We start from the raw sequence: 10,358 nt of genomic DNA on the forward strand, positions 1-10,358 counted from the left end.
GGAATGTGATTGAGCAATGAGAGAGATGTGCTGCTATATGGAGCCTCACTAAGTAATGAGAAGGAAGTCATTTACCCATGCATTTACCAGTAAGTTGATTTTACTCTGAATTTGATTTGATTCTGTTATGATTGCTGCTCATTTGTCTGAGACCACACAATGCTTAGGAATGTGAGTGCAAGAAATAGGTGTGTGTGAGTGTGTGCGAGTGTGTGAGTGTGTGTGTGTAGCTGAATAGCATTCTGCGTTTCATGGTCTTTGTGTGAGAAGGGGGTGGCACAGGCAAATGAGCAGCATTGGAGAGAATGAGATTTTAGAGGTTACCCAGAGGATTCAGTGGCAGCAATGAGTGGATAAAAAAAAAGGAAAAAAACAATTACATTTTTTTCCATTTTCGTTTAATGAGGTGTATATTGCTTCTTGGGAGAGTAATGAATAAAAAAATGTAATTCTTTTCAAAATAAATCAGAGTGTTTCCCCCACTGGTTCATTTCCCCCCCCCCCGTCCTGCAGTCTTTGTATTGTATCATTTTATAATCAGTGTGTCAAGTGCCAAGACATAATAACATATAATTTCCTACTAGGGCTTATGAAAAACCCATTTGCGTAGTGAGAGGGGAATGTTAGATCCGATGCTGTTCTTTTTGTGATCTTTTCAAAATGTCATAACAGGTATAAATAGGCAATTCAATCTCCTTAGCCCATTCTTCACATGGCATTGTGCCTGTGAGATATTCAATATTAGAGAGGAAATGTAAAGAAAAAAAAAAACCCATCTTATTCTTCAGTTTTTTTTGACTTCTCAAAAGGTTTACGCACAGTTTGGGTGAAGTTACTTTGAACTGTCAGAAGTTGTCAGGAGACTCAGGTTAAATCCCTGGTGTATCTGGAGGGCTTTTTGGTCTTGTGATTCCAGTTCAGAGAGAGTTTCTCAAAGAGAAGGGTCAGGCGATCGTGTTCATGCTGAAAGGACCACACAATGAGCATTTCAAACGCCACAAACCTTGACCTACACTGAGGACCCTCGTCTGGAAGTGCACTCAGTCGCTCTCATAACAAACCTGTGAAGCCTTGACTGGTTTCTGATTCTTGTTCAAATACTAGCCCGAGAAATCTACTGTTATGTATATATTTATCTGTCACGCCTCCTTTCTGTCTTTTTCCTGTTCCTCATAATCCTGACAAGACTTAGTTGACCCAACCTTTTATAGCACCTCTTGTGGCAGAGTAAAGCGACTGTTATGACAGTGTCATCGAGTGAGGCATGGGATCTTCCTGCCCCCAGCAGAAATACAAATTAATCCTGGCGCGCAATCCCGCTCTGCGTTTGACGGGGGAGGTCACTGTCGAGGCCGACTTGGAAATAAGGCCAACTTAATTGAAAGAGAAATCGGTATTTCTCCGGCTAAACGATTGTGTCGCACTGCAGTTCTGCCAAGAGGCCCGCAAGTAAAGAAAGCGGCTTGATGTGTAAACTTCTTCAGACAGGCGATGGACACGCACACAGATGCATGGTGGCAGGCCATTCGAACTTTGCTGGATTTGGGTTGTTTGCTGACTAGATGAGCCCTTTCCCGAGCCACACAATACTATCGGCAGACACTATCACACCTCTTTATACTGGCGGCCAAACAAGAAAAAAGCCAGGGTGAACAGCAAGGCCTCTTCAGCACTGGGAGGTAATTACCTGCCGCTAACACCTGGTGTCACATTGGGATTGTAATTTCGCCTCAAGCTTCAAAAGCTACCGGCAGTGGCTACTTCATTCTGCTCCCCCTCTCCTCCTCACCTCTCCTTGTAGCAGTCTCTCTCTCTCTTTTTAGCTTTCTTTCTCACACACACACACATACACACACACAGTCCTACTGTACTTTGTGTCTCTGTATATGGACACTACATTTGACAAATTTGTAAAACATGCCACTCATTCTCTTAAATTTATTTCTTTCTGATCTCTCTCTCTCTCTCTCTCTCTCTCTCTCTCTCTGTCTCTTTCTGTCTCTCTCTCTCTCTCTCTCTCTCTCTCTCTCTCTCTCTCTCTCTCTCTCTCTCTCTCTCTCTCTCTCTCTCTCTCTCTCTCTCTCTACCTATTTCTCTCTCTCTCTGTCTATCTCTCTCTCTGTCTCTCACACACACACCCTCTTATTCAGGACACGCAGACTAAGCCTCTCTAGCAGCCGCTGAGCCTGTCTGGCAGTGCCTCAGAGAGAGGCTCCTTTCATGTGAGCTTCTATCTTAACACTCAGCACCTCCACTGACTCCCACAGACACACACACACTCACAGACACACACACACACACTCACTCACAGACACACACAGACACACCCACACATGCACAGACACACCCACACATGCACAGACACAGGCCCCACTACACAGACCTCCTCTCAGCAAGCAGAGCCCAATGACAGGGGCCTTTTCCTAGAAAGCTTGTTAAAATTGATGGAGGGAGGGAGAGAGAGAGAGAGAGAGAGAGAGAGAGAGAGAGGAGGGAGGGAGGGATGACTGAACGGATAGTTAAATGGATGGATAGAGTTAGGGAGGGAAAGACAGATGGAGGAAGAAATTGATGGAAAAATAAAAATATAATGAATTCATTAAATCTACCATGACACTATGGGATGATGTTGTTTTCCCCCATTGCACCTTTAAAACCTCTATTCTCCTGTTCCCTCTGCTTTGAAGTTAATAGACACTGCTCATTGGCATTGTGTACCAGCAGGCAACCTACAGGGTAGTACCCCCGATAGAAAACAAGACACTGATTTGATTGTGCGTCTTACTTCACCTGTCACAGAAACACAGATCCTGTATTACAGGGAGGGCATTGCAGCTGACCTCCCCGATGAAGAAACCTGCGTTCCGCATGTGTGGGGTGTGCGTATGAGAGCTGAGAGCGGAGGCGTGTGTGTGAGAGATGCCGAGATATTATGATTGTAATTAGAAATCAACCCAGGACACCTCTCTGTGGAGATCCTGATTGAGGATGATGGCCTCCTGAGAGCTGACAGATAGGTGGCTCGTTTGAATACCTAATGATCCCCGGCGGCCATCTTGCTTGCACGGGAGGGGAAACAAAGAAGGATGAAAAAGATTTGAGTTTTGGATCCTGTAGTCCTCATTCCGTTCACATCATTTGCGTTAGCACACACACACACGCACACACACACGTACACACAGGCACACACAAGCAGACACAGAAAGTGATGGGAAGTGAGATAAACACGCTACTTAGGAACACATTTCCATGCCCCGTTGTGCCTGGCTGTGGCGCCAAACTGAGCCAATTCTGCCTGTGCCCCGAGAGCACGACATCCAATGTTTCCCTAATGTTGCCTTTCAAACCGCGGCGTGCTGGCGCATGCCAGGCCCTCCGACTCATCCGGACGCTGGCCCCTTAAAAGCCATCGTGATTACAGCGAGAAGCCCCGCGCTGCCAAGCAAGGAGGGACGGAGGTCACTGCCTCTGACATTCTCTCTTCTCCACCTCCGTGGGTAGTTTAATAATGTTATCACACGGGGGGGTTGGTGTAATCCGAGGGAATTGAAAGCTTGTTTGTCGTACGTGAGCGCACATATGTAAACCCTTGTGTCTGGTTGTGGGGCGGGCCGGCCTCCTCCCGTGTTTGCGTGGATGCGTGGCGGCGAGGGGAGAGAGCGAGGGAGGGAGGGAGGGCGAGGATTACGAGGCGTGTATATGTGCCCGTGTTTGTTAATCGTTTCACTTGTGGGGGATTTATCTGTTGTTGCGTGAGTCCGCGAACACCGTGTGTGCTTGTGTGTGTCAGTTTGTAATAGACCCCCCCCCCCTTCTCCCCCCCTCTAATTGATTTGTACACTGGCGTGATGTTTATGAAGACAGCCTGTCCTGCTGATTCTCCATATGTCCATGTTAGCAAGCAACGACTCTGTCAATATCCCAGGCCTGCCTTCGCTGCGGGCCGACACTCTGGAAAGCATCGACGTTGTCTGAGGGAAACGCTCTCTCCCACTGTCAGACAGTGTATGAGCTGTCATCCGGGCTAATGTTAGACGTTTGCCGTGCTGCCCCAAGGGCTACTTCCCCTCTCCCTTCCTCCCGAGGGAGAATTCTAGGCAGGGGTAGTCTCAAGCGCAACGGTGTCTGGAAGGTGTTGATAGCTTGACACAAAGCCTGCGGGCAAAGTTATTGGCTGAGGTTGTCAGTGTAAAGTAGTCTTTGAAAGACATTACTGTAAATATGCGGCAGAGACCATATTTGAATTACCGAGGATTGGAGGTTTGAGTTGCGTGTTGAGGAGCACGGTTGAATGTGTTCATTTGAAGCACTTGGATATAACCATCAGAGGGAAGCTTTCAACATGGTGGAATCCACGTCTTCCGGAGTTCGTCAATGCAACCTTCTTTTCAAGTCACATCACTATTCTGAGTATTTTAGCAATTTAACCTGGATTGTCCCATTAAATAGTAGAGTATTCCACAGAGATCTTGTCACACAAAGTTTGTTTTCAAGGCCTAGTGTTCATCCAGGTCATGCAGTGGACAACCCAGTGAAGGAAACAATCCCGCTGGTGTTGTTAGGATAATGCCTGTTCATTTCTAGGGTGGAGGGTTGTCATGCCAACTCAGGAAGCACTTTCCTTGTTTACGGAGGGACACATCACATGTTCCTGCCCTATCCTCGACCAACGCCAACACACATAACTCCGCTTTCCTTACCCTGGCCCATCTTGTCTGGAGAAGGTTGACATGAGACGACCTGGGCCGTAAACTATTTAGACAGCTGGCCTGTTGGAAGAACCGGTCAGGAGAGCGCCGAGTGGATTAATCCAGTCAGTAGCTCTCTGACACGCCGTGTAACTTCCTGAAACGTCCGGGCGCCGTTTGACTGATGCCTCTCACAAGTCCTCTGACGTGCCAGGGCTCCCTGCTCCGTCTATCTATCCATCTTCCTCTCCCGTCCCGTCCCCGTCCCCCCCGGCAGCTGTCAGTGGAGGGTAGCGCAGGGTGTCTGGGTCCTGCTCCACTGACATCCTTAAGGAAGATTGGCTCGTCTGAATTGACCGAGCTGAACGCGGCTGACGGAGGGTGCTTCATCACAGAGATGGCCGACCGCGGGGAAGGGGAACGGCGTATTTCGTGGGGGGGAGAGGTCCTCGTGTCTTGGTCGAGGGGAGTCCATTATTTACTTTGTCTTCTCCCTGACTGAGCGTGTATCTGACAGATTGGCGGTGATGTGACGCTCGATGATAAGGGGGGTGAAGGCACCATCACTCACCAGGGCTCAGGGGCCTCAGGTGGATCAGATTGGAGTCCCAAACTGTTTCAAAGTGACAATAGACCTTCCATTATGACAATGGGTGACCTTGCAGAGAACCCAAGCCCTAAATACAATCCATTTGCATGCTAATATGAATTGCAGAATGTTTTTTTTATGATGAGCTTTTCCATCATTCATGAGTCTTTCAGAGGGTTGGTTACTAAGCTTTGGGACACCTGTGGTGTTTTGGAAGGGACGTCTCATCCAGCGAACTCTTTCAGTGGAGCACTGTGACTAAGACCCTTCTTGTACTCTTGCTGTTAGCTTGTTTGTTGTGTCATGTAATTAATCAGGATACGTCCCCTTGTATAATTACTTCGGTGCCACCTTTTAGAGTGGCTCAGATGAGTGAAGCAGTGGGGCCAATTAGGAATCAACACAACATGCTGTGAAGAGTCCGGAAAGACGCCGAGACAAGCCGTGTTGAGACTGAGAAGAGGCTCCACCTGTTTGAACAGGTTTGCAATCTGAAGGGGAAGTGAAACAGATTTAAAAAAGACAAAAAAATAAATGTATGACGTTCTGTGACACGTCAATTGTGTACTTACTATCTGAGAGGTGTTTGTGTGATTTGTGTTAATGATTTTTCCTCTCTCATTTGTACCATGCTTCTTGTTTTGGCCTCTTCATGATTTGTGTCTCTCCATTTAGCTGGCACCTCTGGGAGACCACGAGGAGCAAATCAAGCAACCACCCTAAAAATAGTTCTAATTACACCAAAAAGTGCCCCATGAATTAGAGTCAGGATGTTGCCCTGACGAAGAATAAACGTTGGCCATTCATGTAATTACTGGGACACTGGGTTCATTTTCTACCCAACTACCTTGCTCCAATCAGAGGGACATGGCCCATGGCTTTGAGTCAGTTACAGGAGGTTCCAGAGAAGGGGAATCTGCTCTCTAGTTATCCACTGCCTATCTGGCATTGCTCTTGATTCCACACAGCTGGGGTGGGAACAACTCCAGGCCCTATCACATCAATTATGCACTACAGTATTGAGTCCATACATTAAACTCAGAGGGGAAATATGTATACATGGGAAGGCAAAACCGCAAGCACGCAATCCTACAGCTGCATAATGAGACGGAGGGGTGATGGGAAAAACATGGATTGGTATGGATTGAGTTGTTTATTTATTTTGGATTGCTCCGGAGCAAATTAGCATCTGCCAATGAGAGAGAGGGGGAGAGGGTGCAGTTTCCTCTCATGGCGAGGGAAGGAGAACAGTTACACCTGGCTAACTGACACGCTTCAACTGCCCTGTTGTATAACCTGAGGCTCACCTGAGCTAACTTTAGCTAGCTGCATGCCTCATCTCAGTTTGTGCCCAGTGCACAGCCAGACTCTGTCTGGGAATGGTCAACTAAAGTCATGCGCTGCAGCTGAGCACAATGACATCCCATGCTTTGACACACGGCCTCTACTCAAACATAAACCATTGTTTTGCATGGTGCCCTTCAGATTAGTCACTAAATGGCTCTAGTCACATAACTGCCCACTCCTCTAAAAGGGTTAGGTAACTGAATAGGGAGTAGGTGACATATCTGGTGTGCTGGGTGATGAGGGTGGCTTCTTCAGGTACTGGACTGTCACTGTTATTTAAAGCCAATAAAACAAGGGTTTCAAATATGAGGCCCTAAACTAAATGTCAATCTCTGCTCATTGCCCCCCAGTGTAATGCGTTTCAAAAGGTGCTCCTTTATATTCCAGTACAACCACTCATCACTTACTTGACCTGGTCGCATGTCACTGAGGGGCTCTGTCTTCCAGGTTAGCTGCAGGCAATGATTTAAAGAGCACAGTAAGGACCACTTGTTAGCACTTCTCAAGGGCCTAAGTTGGAAAATCCCCTGTTTATAGCAAATCCGTCATTCAGTTCTCCGTTTAAGGAAATGAAATACAAGTAGATTAACATGTATGAACCTGGTCGTCATTTATATCCCTCAAGATCCTGGAAAATGCGAAACCCCAAAAAAAGGGGGGAAAAATAACATGAAATCTAAGCAAACAGCTTTGGTGAGAAGTTTGTTGAAGTTGAAGTGATTTTTGGCGGGGCTTAGGCTGAAGTTTTAAAAGGCCAGCAGGGAACATATTGGCTGAGCACGCAAGGTGAGGTAATGCCTGGTGGGCAAGTACTTTAAATGCTAATTCCTTCTGCCGTACTCCTCCCCACCTTTTACCCCCCACCCAAATATCGCCCCCCTACGCTTTCCCCCAACTGAGCTAACTACTTATGAGCCAATCTCTTCCCCCATATTTCCACAAACACTAACAGTTCTCCCATCACTCCGCTATCCTGTTGAGTGACCACAAACACAAGATGGCTGTCAAAACAGCTAATCCAAATTGCCGTCCTCTGTCGTTAAAAGAGGAGGAAAGGGATTAGGAATTAAATGGTTTGGATATGTTTGTGTTGTAGGCAACCAGGAGTGGATGAGCAGTCACGCGTGTTTTGACATTTAGGGGGGGAAAAAGAGAGGGGGAAAGTAGTGCTGAGGACAAAACATCCACCCCAGCTAATGGTAGGGGCATTTCTGACAGGTGCATCATGTATTTAGCTAACCTGGTCCCGACTTTCAGCATTCCACTGACAGCTCAGTGCTTTTGCCCTAAAAGGGATATTATGCAAAGGTATGGTTCAATGCTTCCCTTCACTAGTGCCTTTTTCTGGATGGTCATACCCCCCCTTGCTTGGTGCCCCCTACACCCCCCCCATCCGCCCCTCACCTGCCAACTCACACCCATCCTGTTGTTTATTTTACCATATCCATCCTCCCCTCCCTTTCCTTGTGTTGTGCTGATAGGTAATTGCGTTGGCATGTGAGACGTAAATAATTGCCTATTTTCCCTCCACTCTTGCCCATCGCTAACCGCTTTTCACCGCTGCCTGCATTTTCCCTCTAACTATTAATTGGACACATCTTCTGTTTTCAATTACCCTAATTGGTTGCACTTGTAAGTTTTACAGGAAGGAGAAAGAGTGGTGCATTTCCATGTCCTAACCTGCTCTCTCCCAAAGTTGCCAAAATGGGCTGCCACTAGAATTTCTATCGCTGAGTCCTCAACTCAAATCTTGAAGGGCTTTGTGAACTGCTTAAAATGGACGCCAGAGCTTTTCACCCCCCCCCCCCCATTTCCCCCAACCACCCCCTACTGCACAAAAGCGAACGGGCCAATTAAAGTCTGATGGATCCTCAAGCGACCACTCCATTAAATCCAAGATGTTGGCCTGCTTGATTCCGACTAGGGGAAAAAATGGGAATGACTTTCAAACACCCCCTCCCCCCTCCACACACACGCACACACAAACTTTTTTGGCTCAAACTGTTTTCTTGAGATGAAACATCAAAGTTCTGGCATCAAGTCAAGGTCGGACTTCTAGTCTCGACGTCTGATGGACATGGTGAGTCTATGTTTCACACGAGGGGCTGAGTGTCATGTCAAAGTTCATTAACATACAGAGAGGACTGAGGAGATGAGGACTGAGGAGTTGAGGACATGAGGACTGAAGAGATGAGGACTGAGGAGATGAGGACTGAGAAGATGAGGACTGAGAAGATGAGGACTGAAGAGATGATGGCTGTCGGTTGCTCCGTGATCTCCAAGCCCCCTACCCATCTGACTGTACCTCTCCGTTTTTCACTCACACACGCCAAACACAACATCGATTCCCAATGCAGGAAAACAGAGCTCACTCGCAGCGCAATCTGAAGTCTTGATAGACTAGATGGATAGTATTGATTTGGAGGCGTAGTATTATTTGCCCGTGTGTGTGTGTGTGTGTGAGGGGAAAGGAAACGTAAACACCTCGGAGGCCGACTGAATGATTTCATATGTGCTTAGACTCTGTGGACTCCACCCAGCAGTTTGAGTCACGGTGGAGGTCTCTGGCCTCCACAACGGAGCCCAAACAGCCCCACACACGCCAGGCTTCTGGTTTTCTTCCTCGGCCACGTCGCTCCCTGGCCTTTCTTCTCACCCACCGTCAACACCATTAGAGAGCTCTTAAACACGGAGCACCGGGGAGCGGTCGGACCACAGCTCCTCCTGGAACCAGATGTTTGGATCTGGTTCGTGACGCTGTAAAACGCAGCGGAGCAGAGCTGCTCACCCTCTCTACCAGCTTGTTAGTCAACTGGCTAAACGTGAGTCCCTGTCTTTGATTAGGGACGTCATCCTATTAGTGATGCGGATGATTGGCAATTGTGAGCGACAACCTGCTGGAGGGTTTTGGGAATCCAGGTGAAAGTTGTGTGAAACATTCCTTCTGGAACAAAGAAATCTGCCATTCCTCCATCGTCGATAAGCCGCTCACACAACCAAAAACTCCCAAAAGGTTTGGATACTTACAAATTGGATACTTAAAAATTCAATAATCATTCAATAATCATTCATTTCAATCTTGAATATTGTGGTTCTAGTGTATGTATTGGAGCCCAGTGGCAGCCCGAGCTGTAATCTGGCTTGGAGGCCTGGTCAGTTGTGACAAGCATAAGCTCAGCAAATATTCAAAAATACCCAATACACTTAACCTTTAGACATCCTCTCTGAAACTACAAAACTGTATAATCCAAGTCACAAGCAACTATGTATGTAACCAATCAAAGGAATAAGACGGAGAGACTCTTAATCCATGGCTTAATACTTTGCTACTCGAAATCGAATGGCAGTCGTTGTAGGTGTGAAAGTTTATTTTATTTTATAGATCAGGGGTAAATCCTTTGATGAACTTGAAAATCATTTGAGAAAGAGATTTTACACTAAATCTTACTGGTGTGCCGGGACGTCTTTACATAATTGTGTTTGTCATAAGGTTTGTTAGCCCGCTAAACCTTGGTTTGGGATTCAGCACAAGTTCTCAGATCTCGATGGTTCTCAGAATGCCTGGCTCTTTGAACCACCTCCCCCCACCTCCATGTAGCAACGCTTTCTACCTCTCTGCTACAGGCCAGAACATTGCTGTTTCCAATTAGTCTGTCTGTGGTCACCATGACTTCTGGTAGCAATTGTGCGCCTTTTTAATTTATCCTACCTCGCCAACAACAAAAAAAAGCACT

The sequence above is a fragment of the Hypomesus transpacificus genome, chromosome 16, assembly GCF_021917145.1.
Source record: "Hypomesus transpacificus isolate Combined female chromosome 16, fHypTra1, whole genome shotgun sequence".
NCBI classification, from domain to species: domain Eukaryota; kingdom Metazoa; phylum Chordata; class Actinopteri; order Osmeriformes; family Osmeridae; genus Hypomesus; species Hypomesus transpacificus.